Source organism: Canis lupus, chromosome 18 (genome assembly GCF_048164855.1).
Source record: "Canis lupus baileyi chromosome 18, mCanLup2.hap1, whole genome shotgun sequence".
Classification (NCBI taxonomy): domain Eukaryota; kingdom Metazoa; phylum Chordata; class Mammalia; order Carnivora; family Canidae; genus Canis; species Canis lupus.
This window is the reverse complement of record NC_132855.1, coordinates 50,940,907-50,967,924: the sequence shown is the minus strand read 5'-3', so window position 1 is coordinate 50,967,924 and position 27,018 is coordinate 50,940,907. Positions and strand designations below refer to the sequence as shown.

General features: G+C 34.6%; 1 long non-coding RNA gene and 1 other non-coding gene across 2 annotated transcripts in view; both read left to right on the top strand.

Moving 5' to 3' along the window:
• LOC140609552 (uncharacterized) overlaps positions 1 to 27,018 on the top strand; it is a 58,304-nt gene that overhangs the window by 13,634 nt on the left and 17,652 nt on the right. The gene's annotated exons all lie outside the window — the stretch shown is intronic.
• LOC140609636 (U6 spliceosomal RNA) lies at positions 7,571 to 7,677 on the top strand. The gene has a single exon (XR_012011391.1). It is a non-coding gene; the product is annotated as a U6 spliceosomal RNA (small nuclear RNA).

Sequence of the window (27,018 nt, the reverse complement as noted above, 5' to 3'; positions counted from 1 at the left end):
TCTGTTATAATATTATGTAGAGAACTTTTGGTCCTCTTGGTATACCTCATAACATCTTGTTGATCCATTACGTTGTTTAATGCTAGTTGGATCCAATAACTGGTAGGTAGCAAGAATCCTACATGCCCTACTGTTAGATATGTTTCAAAGAGTGTGGTAATTAAACCCTCCAAAATTTAAGACTTATCCTATTGGTGAAGTTTCTAGGGATCCATGGTACAGAGCATTTAAAGATGTTGCCTATTAAAATAAGGGAAACCTTGCTTCACTTTATGCTACCTACCAAAAGAAGGAGGTATGGTGCTCCACGACACCTCTCAGATTTCAGAAGCAGAAAATTCTACATTTGATTATTCTGCTCTGAATATTTTTTTAGATAACCCCAATGGAGAACAATTATGATTGAGACCTAGAGCACAAATTTCTGCAGCAGGTCCAGATTGTAGTCAAGATACTCTGCCACTTGGATCAAAAAATATTAGAAGATCTAAAGCAAAGAATTATACTGTAGGAACATCTAGAAAAAACCCAAAAAAGAATTAGAACATAGACTCCTGGAGTTGCTACTTTATTGGTCCTATGGCCAGTTAACATCGGGAAAAAAAAAAAAAAAAAAAAAAGCAGTGACATGGTTTGTGGTAATCCTTCCTGATATTCTGGACTAAGCTGAGGTCATTGGTTTTCATACTACCATCCCACTTAGCAATGATCTTATACTTAAATACTGAAGGGAAATTTCCCAGTTGGTGTAGTTATGTTGATAAATATAGTTGGTCATTTAATGTGAAAGGAGAGTTTGTTTGATATTCAACCTGTCAATGGTGGAGGCAAATGCCAACCCCTGATATATTACCATTCTCTGAGGAAAACAACTGGCTTGACAGTGGTGGGTTGTTAGGTTTGACCCATTTTCTCACAGAGACACAACACTTACCATTACCAGAAAACATGCATTCTGGTTATGGATTTGCAGCCTGTAGTAGGTCTCGCAGTACTACTTTTTTACCTCTTATGAATGCTTTATACACAGCGATGGCATCTCTTATAATAGTGCCTTTGACCAGAGGACATGTTTTTTTATAAAAGAAAATGAAAACACTAATGTTCTATATGTCAGGTTTTTTTTTTGGTATAATACATTTCACAAAGGAGAGAATGGCTACGAAAGGTAAGGGGCATAGATGGTTGCAACTATCTCCCACTTGTCCCTCTGAACCACTTCCCAAGTTTTTCCCTTTTGCTCTGTCTTGGGAAACTGACCTGTTGGGCTATATGAAAGAGTTCCCATGTCATCTGGTTTCAGTTCTGATTTAGTCAACAATGAGCCCTACAAAAAAGAGCAGAGGGAAGGAGAATGATTACTGAGCAGTACTGGGATGTGTCCCATCCAGATTTCTTCTTTTTTTGCTCTCCTTAGGTTAGTTTTATCCTTTTTGCTGAAGGTCACAGGCTGGCCCTCTTTCAAGTTGGTCGTCTCTATATGATTCTATTCGGTTTAGGTAACTGCTCCCGGCCTTCATCCATTTGGGCTTTGGGGTATTAGTAGCACCACTATGTTTTTCTAATTTCTATTAATCATTCTGCTTCCTCAATCATTTAGATTTGAATGTGGTAACTGTCTACCACACTCCCTTGTGGGTACCCCATTGTCCTTTGCGGTATACTTTGTGCCTGAAGTGTTGTAGATAGTCTCTTGTTAATCATTATTGCATTATCCTAATTTGAGCCTGATATCGATTTTCTATGATGGTCCTGACTTTTACAGTGGCAAAGGCTGGATTACAATTGAAAGAGGGAAAGAGACAATACCGTACAGCTCATTCTGCTATTGCTCTTCAAGAAGGTGCTGGAACCCAGGAAACTACTGAGATATATCCCTTAATTTTGGAGAAAGAGAATCAATAACAAGCACATTCAATTAATAGTTCTTGTGGCTCTGAATAGACCAAATAGAAAGACTTTGGTGGTTTCAAGAGAAAAATATAGAGAAAATCAACAAGAAATATTCAAAGCACTATTGAGAGAACTTCAAGGTAATATAATATTAAGTAGGAGGAAAAACAGATATTACCAGAATAGAAAAGACAGATATCTACTGAACTTTAAAGGATTATGGACAAGGAGAGGACAGGAGAAGAAGAGAAAAGAAGAAATGGGACAGAAAGTAAAAGAAAAACAAAAGTAAAAACCTGGCAGAAATATTTTTTACTTATATCCTGTCACATTTAAGTTTCTAGACAAATATGTTCTCTTGAAAGGCTTATGCCATATCCATGTTCTTCTTTGGAGTCCAGGGATATAGGCTTAAGGCACATTTTAAGAAGTTTCATTTCCCTAATCTACTAATGGAGATACTTCTTTTGGAATAAATATAGGGACAAAAAGAGCCCTTATCACAGAGACTTTAATGGTCTAAGCAATTCCTCCTCTGAAAGAGGCAGGGACTATAGCTACTATGGGTTAGAATTTAAGATGTTTGCTCACAAAAAAATGCTGGAGGCTCAAAGAAGAGATGGAAATCAGGAGATTTTGAAATTTTTTGTTTTCAAAAAATATTTGATTTGAACTGCCACAAGAATAAATAAATAAGCTCTATGACATACTAAAAATCTTAAATGACACTGAAAATATGGACCTTAGGTACAGGTAGATTTCTACCCAATCCCTAAACCCTCTCTAGATGTGGTAAAACACAGTTAGAAAATTAAATTTTTTAAAGGTTTATTTATTTATTCATGAGAGGCACAGAGAGAGAGGCAGAGACACAGGCAGTGGGAGAAGTAGGCTCCTCACAGGGAGCCCGATGTGGGACTGGATCCCAGGGTCCCGGGATCATGCCCTGAACCAAAGGCAAATGCTCAATCGCTGAGTCACTCAGGTGTCCCAGAAAATTAAATTTTTAAAGACTTTTCCCAAATGAGTTTGCGTGCATAGATAGATTATAGATTGGGTAACTATCTATTCTGATTTACCCAGAACAGTTCTGGTTTGTCTTTATCTTTCCAGAATCCTGCCTATTTTAGCATTTGTTCCCTCCAGCTCATTCTTTCTCAAAAGTGGCTCCATTTGGGAGATAAGTTATATGGGCATTCTAACTATAAAAACAAAAAAACAAACAAAAAAACCTAGCATAGAATGACTGACATTCAAGCAAGACCAAAATGTTTTATCTTTTGTACCTATGTTTCTTTCTGTGAACATGACTGAGCTACTATTAGGATCTGCAGCAACACTATAGATTAGGTTCAAAACTATAAACCTGTTTGGGACAATGGCATTAGGAATTGGATATTTTATTGTTTCCTGATATGTCACAAGATTGGGACTATTGTTAAGCTCCAATAGTAATATGACCTCTTGTTTTTTAGGGTTAGATTTTGCTTCCTCTATTTTTTTTTGGGGGGGGGAACCCTATAGTTTCTGCTCCTATGAGGGCTTCAAATAGCATTTATTCCCTCTCCCTCCTGTCTCTTCAGATATATGTATATATCCAACTATCATCCATTTTCTTTTATATCCTCATCAACAGCCTTTATTTTGGGGTTTATATATGAAGGGCTTTTTCTTTGTACAGGTGTGGCTCTACTTATGGAAAGCCCATGTGAAGTCCCCTTGACTATTCTGGTCACAGCAGAGTAGAGCAATGCAATTGGTAACATTGGCTTAGCTCCTGGGAGAGCAGCAGGATAGCAATGATGGCAAATTAAAACAGAAAAATGCCATTTTTGAAATGTGGGCACATTCTACTTGAACATAACTATAACTTCAGAAAGATTTTTGTTGTTGTTGTTTTAAATTCACAGTAATTGAAATTCTTGTATGTTAACTTTCCTCTCCCTGGGTTAAGCCAGCATGGCCATTTTGAAAGATTTGCTCCTCTATGACCCAAAGAGCAATAGACATTTCAAACAATGGGCTCAGAGGCAAAGCATACTGTGTATGGAAAAATGACTAAAACATCCTGAAAAGGATTTCCAGTGCAGGGCCTTTGGAGAATTGTTCTAGCCCGGTACATGCTTCCCTCCAAAAGACTCAGATTTGAACACAGAGAAACAAAGAAAAACTGAAACAAATCCCTGTTGTTAAGAGATTAATTTAAACTATCATCTGAAGAGTTCTTGTGGTTTTTATCATTTTTGTTTTTCTGGTTTTGTTTTATTTTACTTTACTTTTCCCTCCCATGCTTGATTGAAGAATTAAATTAAATCAGTTCATTAAATTTATTAATTTTGGGAGAGAGCCTTGGGGAAATGGTGAACTCTTGCCTTTCAGAAAGAGCTTGAGCTCCTTATTTGATTTATACTTTTCCCTTCCCCATTTGCCCATCCCCCAATTCCTTTCTATCTTTTAGCTAATTATTTCCTAAATGCCAAAACATTGGATCATCCTCCTTTTTATTATTTTCCCTCCCTGTGGCACTGAATAGAAAGTAGCTCCCTTGATTTCCACCACAGAAGTGGTCAGTGTCTGACTTTTTTTGTTGGTCCCTTATTTCCATGATGGGATTATCTCCATTTCCCTGCCTATTAAGCAATTTTTCCCTATGCTATCATCCGTTTTCTTCTCAGCTAAACTGCACTGGGACAATGACATCTAGAAACTTGAATCTTTCCTGAATTAAGTTTATTTTTTGAATATATAAAATGAAAAGTGTAGGCAGAAAAGCCTCATTTTTTGTCCTATCAGGGTTTTTTTAAGACTTTATTTATTTATTCATGAGAGACACAGAGAGGCAAAGACATAGGCAGAGGGAGAAGCAGGCTCCCTACGGGGAGCCTGATGCAGGACTCAATCCCAGGACCCCAGATCATGACCTGAGCCAAAGGCAGACATTCAACCACTGAGCCACTCAGGTGCCCCTGTCCTATCAGTTTCATATCACTTTCATCCACCATAGATAATCAATTTGCCTAGTTTTTAGTCCATTATTTATTTCTACAAAAATAAGAAAATACATGTATATTATTTACTTTTATTTTTTTTAAAGATTTTATTTATTTATTCATGAGAGATACAGAGACACAGGCAGAGGGAGAAGCAGGCCCCATGCAGGGAGCCCTATGTGGGACTCGATCCCGGGTCTCCAGGATCACACCCCAGGCTAAAGGTGGTGCTAAACCACTAAGCCACCAGGGCTGCCCCTATTTACTTTTATTTAAGCGAATGATGGCATATCCTATATATTCTTTTGTATCATGGCTTCCTTATTCCACTAAAAATATATTCGCCAATGACTCCATAGCAATTCAATAAATGCATATATTTTTTTATTTTTTATAGCTCCATAGGAATCTGTCTTGTTGTTTCAGTCCTCAGTTTTATCTGACCTAAAGTTAAAGGAGATTAAAAACACTTTCTAATATGAAATGAAGATTATCTTTTTTTCTACATAAGATATTAGCTGAGAATTTAAAACTTTGATTTTTCTTTTCTCCATATAAATTTTCCAGTGTTGTCAGAAGTTATCACAATATACCACCATCCTTATAATCACTTTCACCTAAGCAAATAATTTTTTTTTAAGATTTATATATTTAGTCATGAGAGACAGAGAGAGAGAGGCAGAGACACAGGCAGAGGGAGAAGCAGGCTCCCTGCGGGGAGCCCAATGCGGGACTCGATCTCAGGACCCCAGATCATGACCTGAGTCAAAGGCAGACATTCAACCACTGAGCCACTCAGGCATCCCAGCCCCTAGATTTCAAAGTTCCTTGTCACTCAATATCTCGTTCTCCATCTATACTTCATTTATATCACTATTGCTGATAATTTAGATAATATGATAGCCCACATTGGAAAGACTGCTAGTATCCTATCCTCCAAATAAGGAGGACAATTTAAGTTTGTGTTTTCTTTTGCTAGACACACTATTGATCTGGAACAATCTGTGTTAATTCACAGAATAAGCCAAAAGTTTGTCACCCCCTAAGGCACACTAAGGAGAAAACATTGGTATCTCCAATTGATGCCTATATTTTAATGTATCTTTACATTGAAGTATGTAGGATTTATGAGTGTGTGTGTGTGTGTGTGTGTATGTATGTGTGTGTGTGCACACTTAGGTCATCCTTTCTCATGTCTCTCCTTCTATTCCTTATTTGGCCATTAAACCCAAGACTCTTGGGTATTCTACTTGGATGTAAAATGGGTTGCTGCAGGCCAATTACCTAGCTAAAACAACTGGAAAAAGCCAACTAAGTTTAAAACATTCCATATTTAGAAAGCACTCAGGGGCTACAGAAGGAATGAGGAATTGAATAAGTGAAGTTTCTAAAACAGAAATGATTTTAGGAAGTAAAATGATAATATTGACTACTTTCATTTATCTCCATTCCTGAGGACATGTGTTAATCCTTGGTAGGGACTGACAGCCTGACTTGTACTTTATTAGCCCCTCTTCTGGGATAGAGAGAATCCCAAAACTTTTTGTGAAAGAGAGCAAGTGAAGTGAAAAAGATTGGAAATTGAGAATCCTCAAATATATGTCCAAAGAATATTTATTTGCTGAGTTCTGAGATTATTTAGAAGGGCACTGATTTACACCAATATCTTGTAAAGGCAAAGTGAAATCTTCTAGAGTTCCATGGTGTTAACAAGCAAACAAACAAACAAACAAACAAACAAACAAAAAAACAAAGATCTATTGGGAAAAAGGATTGGAATCTGAAAACATTGCCAGTTATCCAATTAAGGCATAAGCCATAGTTTGATGCTACACTGTGTAGGAAGCTAGATAGGCAGGCTGAAAAACTGCCGGGAAAAGCTGGATCACCCAAAGGACTGGGTAATCCAATGTTTTGTTTTATTTATTTATTTTTTATTTTTTTAAAGATTTTATTTATTTATTCATGAGAGGCACAGAGAGAGAGAGAGAGAGAGAGAGAGGCAGAGACACAGGCAGAGGGAGAAGCAGGCTGCATGCAGGGAGCCTGATGTGGGACTTGATTCCGGGTCTCCAGGATCAGGCCCTGGGCTGACGGCAGGCACTAAACTGCTGAGCCACCCAGGATCCTTAATCCAATGTTTTTAATGCTGCAAAATTAGATATCTAACCAGATACATAATCAAAATTCTATGAGGACTATTTTCATGGAAAAGGGGTGAAATTACAGATAAACTGTGACTTACTAAATTGCAACCCACATATGACCCAGCTTAATTTGTATAATTAAAGAAACCACCTACCCTGAAAGAAGATAATATCTTAGATTCTTATGGTACTTTATTTACAAATATCTAGTGTCCAAAAACAACTACAACAACAAAAACAATAAAAAATAAATTTGCAAAGAGGCTATAAAATTATAAAATATGACTGATAATGAAGATTAAGAATAAAAGGAAATGCACAAATAATCCAGATCTAGGAGTTTGCTTGCAAAGATGTTAAAATAAGTATGAATATGGTACATAAAATACACGAAAAGATGGCTCAAATATGTGAAAAGATAAGATATGTGATAGAGAATCTACAAAAAAAATTTGTAAAGCTATTTTATATTAAGTTGAGAATATAATGGATAGATTTAACAGAAAACTAGATATAGATTAGATGACATGAGATGAATATGTGCTCGCTTCGGCAGCACATATACTAAAATTGGAACGATACAGAGAAGATTAGCATGGCCCCTGCACAAGGATGACACGCAAATTCGTGAAGCGTTCCATATTTTATAAGTAGGGCTGGCCCCGGCCTCCTGCTGCCCTGTCTGCCCTCCCCTCTGCCGGGCGCTAGACATGTACAGAAGTTTTTTGTGGTTGTAAATGGTCATATTTCACTCCCTCCTCCACTTTCCCTGTCACGCAACCTTCCACATTTTATTAAAGGGGATGCTGGTGGTGAAAAAAAAAAAAAAAAGATTTAACAGAAAACTAGATATAGATTAGATGACATGAGATGAATAATGAATAATGTAATAAATATCAACTTAACCAGACTTGCCCTTCTTCAAATAATTTTTCCCCATTCAATCAGAAAGACCATACTAAATTGCAAATTTTCTTACTTCTCTCAAAAAAAAGTCCATAGACTCTAAGTGCAATTAGGATGTACATAGTGTATGTAGCCTTTAATATGGTTAATACTACAAGATTTACCCCTTTGTATCTTTCTGGAACACACTATTCATTTGGAATATATTACTTAAATAAAATATAAGTTTGTTAGTGGGACAGTAGGGAATCTCACCTAATAAAAATAGATGTAAATATCAGTTTTATCTTGCTAAAATGATTAGTTGGGAGATATTACAAGTTCTTTTCCAAAGGCTTGGCCAACTGAAAATCATGTATTGGGAAATTTAGTCTAGCAGTACATTACAGAGTGGATTTTAGTTGAGGTCATTTAATTTTAAAGATAAACTAAGTATTACTTAAAATATATATAGACTGAGGGTGACTAGGTGGCTCAGTTGGTTAAGTATCTGACTCTGGATTTTGGTACAGCTCATGATCTTTAGGTTGTGAGATGGAGCCCCATGTTGGGCTCTGCAGAGAGTGGAACCTGCTTATGATTCTCTCTCCCTCTCTCTCTCTCTACCCCTCCCCTGGCTCACACACTTTCCTTTTCTCTCTCTAAAAGTGTAGATTGTTGGAGTAGTACTTATTTCCATAAACTCAAGTTGAGACATAACCTTCTTTCTTTCTGAGGCTCTCTGATTGACCAATTAAAGACTTTCTATACTTGATTCTTCTTTCAATGCCATATTCACAAACCTTCTGTGACCATTCCAGACTTTGACAACAGAATATTGATAATCCTCAACACAATTACAGTTGATATTTCTCTTTCTTGGGGACAAACGTCAAGTGTCAAAACCTCATATAAGTAATTAAATTTTTTCTAAGTTTTAAACAGGTTTCTGTATCAATTTTTGTTTTGAGTAAGAATTACTGATTTTACTAGTTGAGTTCCTCACATCTATTGAAGACTAAAACAATATTAAATGTGTTAATTATGGGAGAGATGAATATGTCATTTACAAATTAAGTTTATGAAATGTAAAAAAATATTAAAATGATATATTCTTTTGATATAAAGCTGAGCCCTATTTTTCTTTCAAATTGAAAAATTTTAATGACTTTTACTTCCCTAATAAATTGCATTATATAAAAATATAAGAATTATTCATCTGTATTGAAAATGATTCTCAAGAACTCTTCTTATAAAAAAACTTCACATTTGAAATAACACTAGAAATGACATAGCACTTAGGTAAATAAGATAAATAGAAATAGAGTAAAAACTTCCTATATCAGAAAAATGCCATTGAATTTCTTCTGAAATATTTTTATTTATTTTATTTTTATTTTTTATTTTTTTTAAAGATTTCATTTTATTTATTCATGAGAGACACAGAGAGAGAGAGACAGAGACAGAGAGGAGAGGCAGAGACACAGGCAGAGGGAGAAGCAGGCTCCATGCAGGGAGCCTGATGCGGGACTCCATCCCGGGACTCCAGAATCACGTCCTGGGCTGAAGGCAGGCACTAAAACACTGAGCTACCCAGAGATCCCCTGAAACATTTTTAAAATATATTTTTATCATTAATTTCACAACAAATAGACAAAATGATTATTAAACTTTGGATATTAAGAATATTAAGGAGTGATACCTGAATAGCTCAGTTGGTTAAGCATCTAACTCTGAATTTTGGCTCAGGTCATAGTCTCAGGGTCATTAGATCTAGCCCTGAGCCAGGTTCCATGCTCAGTGAGGACTGTGTTGCAGATTTTCATTCCCTCTTTTTGTCCCTCTCCCACCACACACATGCTTTTTCACTCTCTCTCTTTCAAAACAAACAAACAAACAAACAAGCAAACAAATAAATGTTTTCTAAAAAGCAATATTAAGGAATACAGATTCTTCAGTGCAAATTACAGGAAATTATACACTTTACCCAAAATGAAATTCAGAGACATGGTAATATTTTCTTTTGGCAGAGTTTTACTTAAGTTACATTCTGTCCATCTGACTGATTATATAAGTTGATTAGATCATAGTGCTAATCAAACCAAGGTAGTAGTATATATAATCTTAACTGAAGCCATTTTATTTCCTATTTCATTGGTCATAAAATCAAACTTAAGGAGCTTGCCTGTATATTCCACTAGCCGTGAGAAAGAAGTGGCTGTATCAAAGCAAAAATAGACTTTACAAAAATATCTCAAAATATACGTATGCTGGGTTACTGGTGATATCATCACAGTTCAAAGATCTTATGTCCATGTGCCTCTTGAATACAGAACAATATTCTTTCACATCAATTCATTTCCTATGCTAACTCTAAAGATAGCTTTAAGTTAGAGAAAAAATTTTACACACTTAAATTTTAAATATGCACAAAATATATATTTATATGAATGTCCACTCGCAAGGCAGCAGCAAGGCATATTTGCTTTTTAAAATCGTATTATATGATATGTGTTTCTATGGCTGTTAGAGTCTTTGGTAGTTTTATTATGTCTTACAACGCCTTGGCTAAAAGACATTAAAGCCCAAAATGCAATTTTAAAAGCATAACAAATGTGCATTGTAATATAGAAGCTGAGCAATTAAGCAGAATTCTGCAACCTTACAATAATTTGTCAATATAGCTTTACACGGGATACATGGCATTGCAGAGAATGTTTATAGAAAGTACATATGCAGTGCCTCTCAAGCACTCATTACACTTATTTTTATAATATCCTGCAGGTTAACTGCTATCAATTTCATTATTCGTTTAGAAAAACTTAAGTGCCTTGGTCAGTTCAAATCACGGTTGAACCCTATTGTAAAATCTCTTGCTCCACTGTAAATGGAGGAATAATACATTGGATATGTCCCCACTGTGCAAGGCAATGCACATGTAAACTCACTAAAGCATAGTCCCTAAGGAGAATATTATACTTAATCCTAACACTGGAATTAATAATTTTCTTTTTATAAAATCTCTGCTCTCTGGGTACCTGCCAGAGAAGAGAAATTGGAGTTATTTATAGTAGAGACATTGTTGATAATAATGTTCTACACATCACAATGTATAGTTCTTATGAGAATTCATGGGGCGAGATTCAGTGAGGTCTTAGAAATGGCAATAGTTAGACCTTCCCTAATTTTGTTCTAATTTTGGGCACTGTGAATCATGTAACTGAAGATCTTTATCCCTTGACTGTGATTGCTAGAAGTTCAGAGCAAATTTGTGACCCAATTTTAACAAGTGTGTAGGACCTTATGGCATGTGCTTCATCCCGGCTTCATTTTATTTCTCTTACCATTAGTACACTTTATTGCTATTGCCAGTTATTTATATTGTTGTGCTATTTGAGTTTTAAGCTGTCTAGATATGTCATAAATAAAACTTTACTCAGATTCATTTCACAGAAAATTTGAGGCAGTTTTCTTGGAATGTACTCAGCAGAGTAAAAAAAAAAATTATAGCAAAAGATACATTATCATGGTGTATAAGAGTGTGAATTAAGTAAATACATAGATATGAGTAAAATATAAATTTTAAAATTTGGCTACACATTTGGTTCAGTACTTTCTTGTGAGCAAAAGAAAAAAGAAGACATATGATTAATTATAAAATTTACATTGTCAGTGAAAGAAGATATCTTTTAAAAAGGAGCATACTGGTTCCAGAAATGTTATTTTTCCCTAAACCTTAAGTTTAAAAGAATGACATTATAGTGGCATTCAGCTCTGAAGAGAGTAATTACTAGCAATGATTTATACTAAATAATCAAAATAATTTTCACATGCTAATAAAATATAATATAAAAAGCATACTAAGAAAAGAAATTGGGAATATTTTATAAGTACCAGGTAGATAAATACTTTGTTCTAATGGTCAAATTATCTCATATTCAAGAAATATAAAACATACATTTCTTTCAAAGTGTTTTAAGTGTCATGGGTATACCTTAAGAAAGACCTTACTTACAAAGAGTTTTGACAACACTACATGGCCTGTGGTGTTCAGGCTACTCTTCATCTTCAATGCCTTTTCACTCTTCATTGAAGCTTGACAATTATATTAAAGATGCATGTACATATGGGAATTTAATATGATTAAAGTGACATTTAATATATGTGGAGAAGAGTGGACTAATTAAAGAATAATTTGGAAAAAAAATGATTTTTTTAAATTTTTTAATTTTTAAAAAAAGTTAATTTCTACCATACACAGAAAATATAGGGTAAAATATATTTATGATGTTGAGGTGCATGAATTTTTTTTAAAGATTTTATTTATTTATTTGAGAGAGAGCAGGAGGAGGAGCAGGGGAGAGGGAAAGGGAGATAATCTCCAGCAGACTCCCCTCTGGGGAGACTTGGGGCTCCATCCCAAGATGCTGAAGTCATGACCTGAGCTGAAACCAAGAGTAGACTGTTTAGCAGACTGAGTCACCCAGGTGCCCTAAAGCATATAAATTCTTTCAAACAGATGTACAAAAACTCATTTGTTAGACATTATCAAATGATAACATTTATATAAAACTTTATAATAAACAAAGTTTAAAGAAAAATAACAGATTGGGGGAAAATATTTGCAACAAATATTTAAAAATCACAATTTTAGTCCATTTGGGCTTGCATAACAAAATACCATAGACTGAGTGTCTTATAAGTAATAGGAATTTTTTTCTTTCTGTTGTGAAGACTAAAAGCCCCTTGATCTTCAAGGCACCTGCAGATAACTTGGTGTCTGCTGAGAATTTGCTTCACTGTTCACTAATGTAGTCTGTTCTCTGCATCCTCATGTGGAAGAAGTGGGCAAGGGAGCTCTAATGGGCTCTAATCCTACTTATGAGGACTTTATCCAGAGAACCTATCATCTCCCAAAGGCCCCACTTCATAGTATCACACTGCAGGGGAGAGGGGTGTAACTTCCAATGAATTTTGGAGGAACACATCAGTTTATAAGCAGCCATGAAATCAAAGACATCCCCGACACCTTGACTAATGAAGCACGTGCCCACCCCCAGCCCAATCATCTTTCATTCTTTATCTTGCTTTTTGTTGTTTATAGCACTTTGCCGGCAGAATATTCCATATGAATTTGTTAGCAAGTTTATTGTCTATAGATAATCTTCACTAAAATACAATGTCTGCAAAGGAAGAAAGGGTTTTCGTTTTTCCAGAATATGGTCTTGGTCATAGCAGTGAGCATGCTACATACTGTATATTATATTCATCCCAACTTTTTTGTGCTTTTCTCTGTATCCATCATTCCCAAAATGCCTTAGCATCTAGAGTTCTAGCTTAGGTTTTGCCAAAACAGACATTTGTTAATACTTGGAAAGGAGAAGGGAAGCATAAGTCAGTATTGCTTATGCTATGGAAGTGAGCAGGACACAGGCCTCAGTGCATAACCAAGGAGAACTCTTGCCAGCAGGTTCAGAGAGTCCCCTTAGAAATCACCTACTTTGGTACTGTAGGCACCTGGTATCATTGGTAGCAATTTCTGATTTTTTCTGCACTTCCTGTTTTAAAGAATACTATAGTGGCTTCTCTGACCCTTTCCTATCAACACTTAACAACTTTTTCAGGCTTCTCTGACCCTTTTCTATCAATACTTAACAACTTTTTCAGCTTCCAATTTCTTATATTAAGTTATTCTTTGGTATAAAATGCCTGGAAGTTACCACTTTCCTGGCTGAATAGTCTCTGCAGTCTTCATTTATTTGAAGCAAGGAGATTTTCATTAGCAACAATGATTTCTGATCATATTGCTGGAGAGACTACTCAACAGACCACTGACACACAGTCTTCTCTTTGGTAGGCAAGAAAGAACATGTTCTCATGCAGAGCTCCCCTGGCCAAACAATTGCCAAAAAATGCCTGTTCCTATAATCATTAACCATACAACTAAGTCTCTGAAACCAATACAGAGCTCTGTAATCATCTTAAATTCAGGCTTAGTGATGGCATAGATCTCAAACTTGAAAACTGTACTCACAAGCCAAATGCTATACTATGACCTTTTCTGTCCTCATCAGAAATGTGGCAGGAATTCTTCTCACGTTGGGTGTTAGAAGACACCTACTTTAGTATATTTTTGGTATTTACTAGAAACATACATAAACACACATGCACACAGACTTGCATACGCATATATATTTGGAATCTGCAATTGCATAACAAATATTCATTTAAATGTAACACAGCCCAAATAGTTGTTTTCTACTGCTCTAACTTAGCTTCACCTCAATATTCCTCAGGTTGGTGAAATGAAGCACTAACCAGATGGTTTTTTTTTTTTTTTTTTTAAGATTTTATTTACTTACTTGAGAGAGAGAGAACATGAGCAAGGCAAAAGGAGAATAGGCTCCCTGCTGAGCTGGGAGCTTGACATGGGGCTTGATTCCAGGGTCCTGGGATCATAACTTGAGCCAAAAGGCAGTTGCTTAACCGACTGAGCCTCCCAGGTGCCCCTCTTTCCAGATGCTTAAACTAAAATCCTTAGAGTCAGTTCTTAACCCTTATTTTCCTTGCCCCCCATAATTTTTCAGTCAATTATATTAGCTCTACTTCTGACATAACATTTCTTAAAATCCATGTGCTTCTTCCTTTCTTACTCTTCTCACTTCAGTGCCTGGGTTACTCATTTCTCTGTGAGATTGTTGCTGAGCCTTTGGCCTGGACTTACCATCTCTGCCACAGCATGTCCTTCACAATGATTTTATGGGTACACACACACACACACTATATTAAATATATACAAATCTACACATGAATATATTAATATATATGAACCATCCATATGAATATATTATTATATATTAATGGTAGTATATTATATATGATACATAACATCATATATACATATATCTGACTAGTTGGTAATCTTTGTTTTTTATATTTAATTGCAAAAATTCTGGATCAGAGACTCCTTTTTAAAAATTGAGAAATTTGACTACACTGGGTCTATCTTCTCAGTCACAGGACATGTGCTTTTTTAGGTTGGCAATGTGTCAAGCCTTCCTTATGGTGTCCTAACTCTGAGGACAAGTATGAGAAGTCAATTTTCATTCTTTATACTTATGCTGCCATTTTTCTAATGGTAAAATAAAAAGCAAAGAAAAAAATGTTTCCAGCACAGTAAACACATCTCTATCAAGAAATACAAAATAAAAATATACCTAAAGCATAGCATGATTCTAAAACAGTTGAAGAAAACTATACATTTCTTTGTAAGTGAAGAATATCCTTACATATTTAATACTCGAAACTAAGACATCGATAGTTCAAATAATATTTTTTTCAAATGATAAAATTTAAGGTGCCATTATAATACCTGGGATGTAGGTATTTGAGTTTGAAACTACCACTCTAATAATAATTCTTTGCCCATAATAAAGATGTGCATAATGCTTTATGGTTTAAGAATCCCATTAAACAATATCTCATTTGAGCCTCACAGCACTGTCAAGAAGAGAGTGTTGAAGATGAAGGAAGGGCTAGCCAGAGAAGCAGATTTGTGTAAGTGCATACAGTCAATGATGAAGCAGGGAATAAATCTTTGTCTTTGGACTTTAAGACTTGAACTTTTTATAACCCAGGGCATACACATCCTATAATATCTCAGTATAAAGTGATTTAACATGTCCATCTCATTTGCTTATCATATTCACATTGATAGCTCAGAATTCTTCAATCAGAGAAAATGAAGGTATTTCTGTAAATCATGACCCTTAAACTTTAAGGAGGCAGTCTACTTTAATGAAGAGAATTCAGTCTTTGGTTTACATTCCAATTCTGACATCTACCATCTTGTGTGGGAACTAAAACATGATATAGGCTCATGAATTAAATTTACTTGGCAAAGTCATAGATAGGAGAAAATGAGATAAAATATGTGAAGTGTCTAGCATAGAGTTTGACTTAATACATGTTAGTACTATTCCCCTTTCCTCCATAGAGCTAGCCACCTTGCCTCCCCATCCACTCCATCCTGGGCAAGCGTATCACATAAACCAAATCCCTCCTTGTGTGCCTGCTCAGGCCACTGCTCCAACAATGCCCAATAATCCTTTAGCCATGTCTTAACAGTTTTTGCTCTAGAAAAAAAAAGTTCAACAAATAATAGGCATAAAGTGATATATGAGAGATGATCTTTGCCTATTCTCTATTACCAGGAAAAATCAGAATTTAGCTCTAGGTATCTCTCAAAACTGAGGCCTGGCAGCTATTTTCCTAGGAGCAATCTCTATCCTAATCAAATTGTAGTGGTGTCTAAAACCCAAAATTTATCTATGACATCATTGGTTTTTATTATCCAATCAGTTTCTTATTAAAATAAGATTTTAGGTAATAACATAGATACAAAAAAAATTAGGAGGCACTCTTTATTTCCCTATTTGTTGAAGATGAATTTGAATTTTAAATTATGATTTTAAATTCATGTCCAGAAATTTGGTGACTCATTTACAGAATCTGTTTTTTGGAAAACTTGGGGCCACAGACAATTAAAAAGTATTATGGTGATTATCAGAGAGGATAATGGAACTGAGATAAGAATAGAAAAAGCTGTAGCATGGAATTTTAAGAATGGAGATTTGTAATACAGTTTTATTTTATTAACAAAAAGTTATGCTTCGTGATCCATAATTTAAAAAAGATCAAGGGATCCCTGGGTGGCGCAGCGGTTTGGCGCCTGCCTTTGGCCCAGGGCGCGATCCTGGAGACCCGGGATCGAATCCCACATCGGGCTCCCGGTGCATGGAGCCTGCTTCTCCCTCTGCCTGTGTCTCTGCCTCTCTCTCTCTCTCTCTCTCTCATGTCTATCATAAATAAATTTAAAAAAATCTTTAAAAAAAATTTCTTTGAGGGGGAAAAAAAAGAACATTTCTTAGAGAAGATTTTGATTGAAAATAGCCTTTGCTTATTCACCAAAGTATATTCTCAGCAAGTTTCTTTTTTTCCTCAACCCATTTGGAAATGCTACCTTGAAGAGTGATATTTCAGGAGAAGCTCTTTCTGAGTTGACAAGCCGACACTATTCCTCCTCACTAAACACTCCACTTTTCATTTCTTGCTATGACAATGGTGTTAAAATCTCCAAGGTGGTGTTTAGGCTGCTCTCAAACTATTCCATCAATTTGGGAGCCTTAAATGCTTTTCTAAGGAAACAAAGTTATTTGATAAGGCTTTTGAGCTTGAAAAGAATGGTGTATGTGAGTTTCCTCTGAATAATGCATAGATAGGTTTACATAGCATGCTAGGTTTATCTAATTTTATTACTGTAATGAAAAATTCAGAAACTTTACATAAAGTAAAACCTAGCATTTATGTTTCCGGATTTCATTTTATGTAATATAATAATAAAACCAAATAGAGACAATGTCAAAGGCCAGAGTACAGCAACCAGTGGCCAAAAGCTCTGCTGTCTTTCTTAGATTCAGGGTATCTTGATACCTTATGCACAATGTGCATTAGTGACCATGCTGAGGTCATTGCCTTCTCCAGGACAATGTCAGACATGCACAACCATCCTGCAACCATACTGCCAACCCCATGCAACATACAAAACCCTGTCACCTTTCCAGGTCACTAGCCCAGACTAACCCCCTTTTGCATCACTTGCAGGACTGTGCATCTCCTGAAGCCTAAACGCACAGTTTATACACCTCAGGAGAGCTAGGAAAACAAATCCTCCAACCGGGCTAGGAACCCGAAGCTCCATTCTTTGAGACAAAGGTCTATATGCTTTTCTGAGTTGTGCTAGCCAACCAATATTTTTATATGTTCTGTGTTTGCTTAGATTTTGTTTTGAATATTTACTTTCCTTCATTTATAAATTTTTTAAAAATCAGGCAAATATAAAAATGTAGCAATATAGGTAACTACATAATTATTGTCAATAATCATGTCCTTTAAAATTAATTTTCCTTCTCTTTAGAACATAGTTACATAGTTTCCTTTAAAAATATTTTGTGGAAATTTTCAGATATATGGCAAAAGTAATCGTGTGTTTTAAGGCACAGTTGCCTTTAAAGTAATCTTCACTTTAATAGCTAAATATTGGAAGGCAAGGTGGGCCTCTAATATCAACTAAGTTACCAGTACCTTTTCTCATTAGCACCAGGGCATTGACTATGGTTTTCCTATTTTCATACCTTCCATTACAATGCTACACAGAAAAAATAGCTGAGGTTTCTTTTCTTTCTTTTCTATTCTCTTTTTTTGCGAAAGGAACACAACATTAGTCCTACCCTTTTAATAATTTTAATAATTTAATACAGTATTATTATTCATAGGTACAATGTTGTATGGTAGATCTCTATAACTTATTCATCTTGCATAAATTTTATATCTGTTGTTTAGCAACTCTCCACTCCCCCTTCCCTCCAGTCCCTGGCCACCACTATTCTATTTTTTGTTTCTATGAGCTTGACTATTTTAGATACCTCATGTAGGTGGGAATCATGCAACACTTGTCCTTTTGTGACTGGTTTACTTCACTCAGCATAATGTCCTCAAGGTTCATATATGTTGCTGCACATCAAAAAATTTCCCACATTTTAAAGGCCAAATAATATTTTTTTAAGATTTTATTTTATTTATTCATGAAAGATACAGAGACAGAGTTAGAGACATAGGCAAAAGGAAAAGCAGGTTCCCTACAGGGAGCCTTATATGGGACTCAATACCATGATCCCAGGACCATAACCTGAGCCAAAGGCAGACGCTCAACCACTGAGCCACCCAGGTGCCCCAAAAGGCTGAATAATATTTCATTGTATATAATGTATATGTCGTATTTTTAAATCCATTTAGGTTGATTTGCTATCTTGGCTATTGTGACTGGTGCTGCAATGAAAATGGTAATTTAACATCACTTCAAGATCTAATTTTAATTCTTTTGAATAAACACCCAAAAGTGGGGTTTCTGGATCAAAAGGTAGTTCTTTTAAAAATTTTTTGAAATTAAACCTCCATACTGTTTCCCATAGTGGCAGCACAATTTTGTATTCCCACCAACAGTGTACAAGGGCGTAAATTTCTCCACATCCTTGCCAACATTTACTGTCTTTTTTCTTTTTCTTTTTTCATTTTTTTCCCATAGCCATTCTAACAAGTGAAAGATGATATTGTGGTCTTGATTTGTGTTTCACTGATTATTAGTGATGTTGAACATCTTTTTACACCTGTTGGCCCTTCTATGTCTTCTTTGGAGAAATATCTATCTAAGTTCTTAACCCAACTTTACCTTACCCTCAAGGATTTAGGAAAAAACAAACAAACAAACAAACAAACAAAAAACTAAATGTGAAATTAGCAGAAAGAAGGAAATAATAAAGATTATAGAAGAAATAAATAAAATAGAAAATAGAAAAACAATAGGAAAAACTCAGTGAAAGTAATGGCTGGTTTTTTGAAAAGATAAAAATGACAAATATTTAGCTAGAATAACTAAGAAAAAAGAGGACTTAAATAAATTGAATCAGAAATGAAAGGGACATTACATTGATGCCACAGGAGCAAAAGCATTTTAAGAGACCACTATGCACAATATATACACCAACAAACTGGATAAATGGAAGAAATGGATATGGTTTTAGAAACATACAACCTACCAAGAATAAACCATGAAAAATAGAAAAACTGAACAGTGAGAAGGTCAAATCAGTAACCAAAAACCTCCCAACACAGAACATCCCAAGACTAAAGCACTTCACCAGTGAATTCTACCAATACCAATCTTTCTTAAACTCTTCCAAAATTTTGAAGAGAAGGAAACAATTCCAAACTCATTTTATGAGGTCTGCATTATCCTGGTAACAAAATAAAATAAAGATTCCACCAAAAAAAAGAAAGAGAAAGAAAACTAAGATCAATATTCCTGATGAACACAGGTGTAAAACTTTCAACAAAATACTAGCAAACTCAATTCAACACCATACTGAAAAAAATCAAACACCATGAGCAAGTGGGATTTATTCCTGGGATACAGAGATAGTGCAATATATGAAAATCAATTAATGGGATACACCACATTAAAGAATGAAGTTTCAAAATCATACAATCATTTCAATAGATTCAGAAAAGTGATAAAATTCAAGACCCTTTCATGATAGAAAATCTTAGTGGCAATCTCTAGAGAGAGTTACGTGCATAGTGGGCAGGGTCTATCGGTATTGAAGGTAGGAGAAACTGATTTGAGGCTTCTTGATACAGCTATCAGTTAAGGAGTAAAACTAGAAAAAGAAAGGTCTTTTAGGAGAATGTATTATTTTGACTAAGTATTTTGAAACAGAGAGATAAATGTAATTAATGAGACTTGTTTTTTTGAGAAAAGTATGCCTTGCAATGCACGCTAAATATAGACAGGACAGGGGATCCCTGAGTGGCTCAGGGGTTTAGCACCTGCCTTTGGCCCAGGGCGTGATCCTGGAGTCCCAGGATCGAGTCCCGCTTCGGGCTCCCTGCATGGAGCCTGCTTCTCTCTCTGCCTGTGTCTCTGTCTCTGTCTCTGTCTCTGTCTCTCTCTCTCTATGTCTATCATGAATAAATAAATAAAATTTAAAAAAATAAATATAGATAGGACAAGTGCTGGGTTGATGTGATGTGATGTGATGTCAAGTGTTGGATAAGTCATGTAGAATTTCAAACCATTTCAAACTCCCTCTCTCCCTCTCTATCTCTGTACTTTTGAACATGTTTGAATAAAGTACAATAATAAAATAAGTAAATATTATTAATAGAGAATACTTTAGGGATATGCTTAAGACCTCATGACTGGGCACCTGGGTGGCTTAGTCAGTTGGGCATCTGCCTTCAACTCAGGTCATGATCCCTGGGTCCTGGGATGGAGCCCCACATTAGGCTCCTGGCTTCTCGCTCTCCTCCCCAGCTGTGCTGTCTCTTGTTATCTCTGTCTCTCTCTCTCAAATAAGGTGAAATATTTGTCAGTCAATTCCCTCATGAAAAGAAACTTCTACATAGCGAGGTGGGAATATGTTTTATGTCATGCTATGTGGAAAACAATGTAATGAATTATACTATTTAAAAATAATGAAAAAATATCTGAATATAGATCACACGCTGTTTTAAACCTTGTTACTTTCTATGTGAGTGATCTGATAATTGTCTATGGTTTTCATAATAATCAATTTCTGTGTAATTATGAAAGACAGCAGGAAGTCTGGTTACTCTGCCTGAACCAGTTATTCTTGGAGAGAAAAATTGTTGTTATTATTATTATTATTATTATTATTATTATTTGGTAACTAAAATCTAAAGCACTCTGTCATTTTTTCCTGAGATTAAATCATTAACTATTGACCTATTAAAGGTGTTTTTTTAGCAACATAAAATTTTATGCTATGTCAATGAATAATTAAGAATAACCAACTGGTATATTGAGTGGCTGTAGTTTCCCAGACTTGTACTTCCATATATGAGGGTTAGAGTGACTGAAAGGGAAGGAGATTTGCACTGTAAATCACCACATGGCATGAGTTCAACAGAAACTTTCAAATATAAGTTCTTTAGTGTGCTCAAACATTTTAGTAGAGAAAAAAGAAACAATACACAGTAGAAAACATAGATCGTTGGATATTTTCCTCTTCTGATATTTCATTTGATCAGAAAAGGATGTTTTTAACACTTATATATGTATTAAATTTAATACACACATATCCATATAGAAAATACATTGATCCAAGACGCAATTACCAAAAACAAACAATGTCAAACAGAAACTTAGTAGAACATTGGTTTTTTTTTCTTCTTCTATTAGAGTGACATGTCCCTGTTTAATAGTGCATATATATTGCCCCCTTTTCTCTTGGTGCTCTTATTTCTGTAATACTCTTTTTGTCAATGAGCAAAGAATGACTAAATAGAGAAGGTGCAGGAGCAGAAAAAGTTGAGTTCAGGAATTGTAGCAGGCTAGATAGACTTTTCACAGTAAAAGAGAAGTATCTTGTTTGCTTGTTTGTTATGGCTTGTTTTGAAGAGAGTGTGTAAATAATTTTCAAATTAGATATTTTGTGGCATTTCTGTTAACTGTAAATTGGTATCTTGTTTATTTTTTTTTCCTTCACAGACACAAGGTACAGAGAGACAAATGTGGTATCATCTGTAAATTCCTATTGTTTTTCTTTCTTTCTTTCTTCCTTTCTTTCTTTCTTTCTTTCTTTCTTTCTTTCTTCTTCTTCTTTCTTTCTTTCTTTCTTTCTTTCTTTCTTTCTTTCTTTCTTCTTTCTTTCTTTCTTTCTTTCTTTCTTTCTTTCTTTCTTTCTTCTTTCTTTCTTTCTTTCTTTCTTTCTTTCTTTCTTTCTTTCTTTCTTTCTTTCTTTCTTTTTCTTTCTTTTCCTTTCTTTTTTTTTTTTCTATTGCTAGTTGGTCTCTGGAGGGTTGGAAGGAAAAATAGTGACAGTAGTGTTTGCTAACAGTTTGGAAGGAAAAATAGTGACAGTAGTGTTTGCTAACAGTTCTGTTACTAACTAACCTAAACTGAGCTTTTGGATTGCTATCTATCTTAATATCTCCTTAATATTTCAAAAGACCTGGAGAATGATAGAATGAATCCTATAGAAACAGAGATCAGACAATAGAAAATTTTATAGTCTTTTCTTAATTATTAAAGAAAATTTCTCAACTTTTTTTTTAGTATATAGTCTTAGTAGGAAAAAAAAACCCTAATTCAAATTTAATTAGCCTTCATTTACTTCATCTTGGGGCCTGATTATGGGAATTTATTCTTGAAAATAAACTGGAACAAATCATTGTTCTAGTTTAAATTTTACTTCATTAGTTACTCTAAAAGTTAGCCAATGCTATTCCTTATATTTTTGGTAGGTGTGTCTTGCTTTAATGAAAAGAGGAGTTAGTGACATCCTGACTACAGCTTCTACGAATCCAAAGTCAAGGTGGAAATGAACTAATTAGCTAATAGGAAATTATGGCTAAGGAGCTTTCTACAATGATGAGGAGTGGATATCCAAAAGCCTGAGGTTTTTTGGCTTCCTGACAGTAAAGGGTATGATGTTTTCACACCTTCCCCAGAGTAAGAGGAAGAAAAAGTCAATTTCCTCGATCAAACATCAAACATTTTTCTGCAACACATAGCTTTATTATTAATTTTAAGGTAAAATTTATATACAATGAAATGTACAGATTTTAGGATACAATTTGTAAGTTTTTAAAATTTGTTTTAATTTAAACTCAATTTGCCAACATATAGTATAACATGCAATCCTCATCCCATCAAGTGCCCTCCTCAGTGCCTGTCACCCAGTTACCCCAATCCCCCACCCACCCCCCCTTCCACAACTCTTTGTTTCCCAGAGTTAGGAGTCACTCATGGTTTGTCTCCCTCTCTAATTTTTCCCATTCAGTTCTCTTTTCTCTTGTAATCCCTTTCACTAAGTTTTGTCAAATGTTTATACCCATCAAATCAACACTCCAACCAAGTTACAAAACAGAACGTTCTCTTGTTCCCTTTCCAGTTAGTTGCCCCCATCACTCCCACTGATAAACTAGTGTTCTAAGTTCTATTATCATAAATTAGTCTTTCATATTCTGGAAGCTATTATAAATAGAATCATAACTGATGTACTTTATTGTGTCTGGCTTCTTTCATTCAATATAGTATTTTTTGAGATTCAACCAGAATGATATATCAGTAATTCATTCTTTATTCCATTCAATATAGTATTTTTTGAGATTCAACCAGAATGATATATTAGTAATACATTCTTTATTCCAAGAATCCCGGGTGATTTTAATCTGCATTTCTAATTTCATAAAATGAAATGTATACATGCCAAGCATGCAGGTCAATGCTTTCCAACAAATGTACAGTCCCATAGGACTATCACTCAAATAAAAAATATGGAAAATTTTAAATATACATTATTTTTCCCCATATTGATGAATGGAAACAAAACAACTTCATAATGGACCTAAAACAAATAAAGGCTATAAAAAAAGCCAAAAACATAAAAGGGCAAAGATAGAGATATATAGAGAAAATAAAACATGTCCATCCACAATATAGATTAAACACTTACAGTGTTTAAACTGTGATTAAAACTGGCTAAAACCATAACTTTTTAAAGATGAATTAAAAATCATTTTTTTGACAAGATTTCTTTTCTTCTTTTTTTTTGAAATTAATCATTCATTTCAATTGGATGGTCAATTTGATAATGTTTGTAGATAACCTATTTTATATTAACTGTTTATTGGCTTCTGGTAAATGGGAATACCATAACACAGACATTCAAAAATTCAAAAGTCTGAATTCAAACTTAAGAAGAAAAAAAAACTGAAGAGCAGATCTCTGAAAACTAAGGTAGAACTAAATATGCTTCCAACCTATCCACTAAAAGTTGACTCAAGTGCCAAAAAGAAGCAGAATTGGAGTTGGGATCATGAATTGGCCTCAATTAGTGTTGAAATGGAATGAGTAGGAATGGTGTTAGCTAGCTATCACTGGAAAAGAAATCTCTTAAGCACTATACAGACTGGGAAAAAAAGGGTGGAGGACACCAAGAATTAATACACTATTCTTCCTTCTAGGAGAGTAAAATACTATTGAAAGATGTGGATGGATTCCTGGCAAACCAAATTGATTCCATTAATTTGAAGGAACAGTGGTTATACACACATTTCACATAAGCCATTCCTAAGAATTTACTTGAAGAATTTACTTCTTATATCATTCACAAAGAATGAATGGAAGAAAGTCTATTGTTCATCAAAATAAGAAGCAAAATAACAAAAAAGTAGAAAAACTATTGCATTCATGGCTTTCTGAAATATTAGAAATAGAAATGGTTAATTGTCATAATGACACAAAGAGCTATAAAATTTAAATGTGGTAAGTGAGTAGCAGTAAACAGTGAAAACAATTATTCTAATGCAATTATAATAGGTTGTGTATTTTTTTTCTCCAAGAAAAGCTAGGCTTTTTCAGCAAAGAATTATAAATGTGTTCCCCATTTTCTTGAAAGAGTAAATAAAACACAAACCACAAAGAAAATTTATGGAATACTGAAAAAATTTCAAGCAAGCATTGCAGTTGAAATATACAAAAATGACAGAAGTGAGATCAATCATAATTTTGTGATAAGAATGTAAATAGAATCAGGCATAGTATTTAAAATACATACTGAATTATATAAACTATACAAGACACTTTAAATGTAAAAAATCTAAAATCTGGAAAACAATTCTATTTATTCCATTAATTAGATGACTATCAAACAACTAGTAGCTATATTTAATAAGAAAAGTATAGGAATATATATGAAAAACAGGAAATAATTAATGTAAACTATTTAAAACTATGCCTGGCATATAGTAACACTCATTATTTGTAAGCCATAATATTATAATATAACTGTAAATCAGAAGTAGAGGATCTAAAAGAAAACTTTACTATTAGGAAAGATATATCATATGTAAGTCAGTATTGTAAAGATGCTACTTTTTAAAAAAATCAATGTAAATATGTCACAATCAAATCCCTATGCATATTTTTGCTATTTATTTTTGGAGATTTCAAGGAGTAAAATTACTCTTTACTCCTCCACTTAAACATAATTAAATACAGAAGGTAAAATGCAATGACAATTTTATCACTTAAAATATGAAACCTAGATTCTAGAGCTTTTCTTGTTTTTGAAGCTAATAAAGGATTTTCTGTTCTCTCCCCCTGAATTGAACTCACTTATCACTTAGGGCCAAATGGAAAAGATTGATAATTGAAAAGGTAGAAGTTGGTGAAATGAGGTCATAAAGAATGCAGAAAGCAAGTCAAACAGCAGTTTACGGAATATAATTTTAGTTTGTTCAGGTTTTGAGGAGATAAAACACTGGAAGATCTTCAACTGGAACGATATAAACTGATGTACACAAAACCACGCCTGCTTTGTTAACAGTTGAATGTGGAAAGGAAAGAGTGAAACAGAAAGTCTTCCTAAAAGGGTGTTGCTGTTAAGTAGATGAGCTCTATTTGTGTCTGTGGCTAGGATTACAGTAGGAGAGATGGTAATCAGTGGTTCAACTGGAATATATCTCAGAGTTATAGCCATCAGGATTTAGTGATAGATTGGATGTGTGTGAGAGATGAAAAGAGAGAAATTTAGAAAACTCCAAGGTTTACTAGATTTATAACTGATGTATAGTAGGTACGTACTGAGATGGAGAAACTTGTATAGAATTGGAAAGAGAGAGAGAGAGAGAGAGTGTGTGTGTGTGTGTGTGTGTGTAAGGAAAGGGGTAGTTCTGTTCCAGCCTTGGGAGGCCTGAGGTGTTTCTTAAACATACAAGTTGGAATAGCATGTATTTATGTGGATATAGGTAACTTAGGCTCAGCAGGAGAGATGGTAGCTAGAGATATGGAATTATGAGTCATCAGTGTATAGATGGTATTTTAAGGCTTGGAACTGAGTGAGATCACTTGAAGAAGAAATTCTCAGAGGAATAGAGGAAAGGGCATTCCTAAATTTATAGCTCTGGATAAGGTACAGAGATTAGGCAGAAACACTGAAAAAGAGGGCACAATGAGGAGCAAGGAAAATAAGATTAGTATAACCACAGAATAGAGAAATGTTTTAAGTGGGAAGTAAAGTTTAAGCATGTCAAGTGTTCACTGATCCAAGTACTTTTCACAATTCCTTACTGATTAAAAAGTGAAAAATAGTAATGCTATAATTGAAAAGAATGGCAAACACCATATTTACCAAATGATCAAAATTATCATCATTAGTCATGGGACAATCCAAAAATCATACACTTCCCAGGATGACCCACTAAGAAGCATAAAACGTTGTCTTTGGGTATTTCTAGTAAGAATCCATGATCTTTTCCTACTCATGAGGAAACATCACATAAACCCAAATTAAGTGACTTTTTATGAAAGAAGAAAGAAAGAAAAGAAAGAAAGAGAAAGAAAGAAAGAAAGAAAGAAAGAAAGAAAGAAAGAAAGAAGAAAGAAGAAAGAAAGAAAGAAAAAAGAAAGAAAGAAAGAAGAAAGAAAGAAAGAAGAAGAAGAAAGAAAAAGAAAGAAG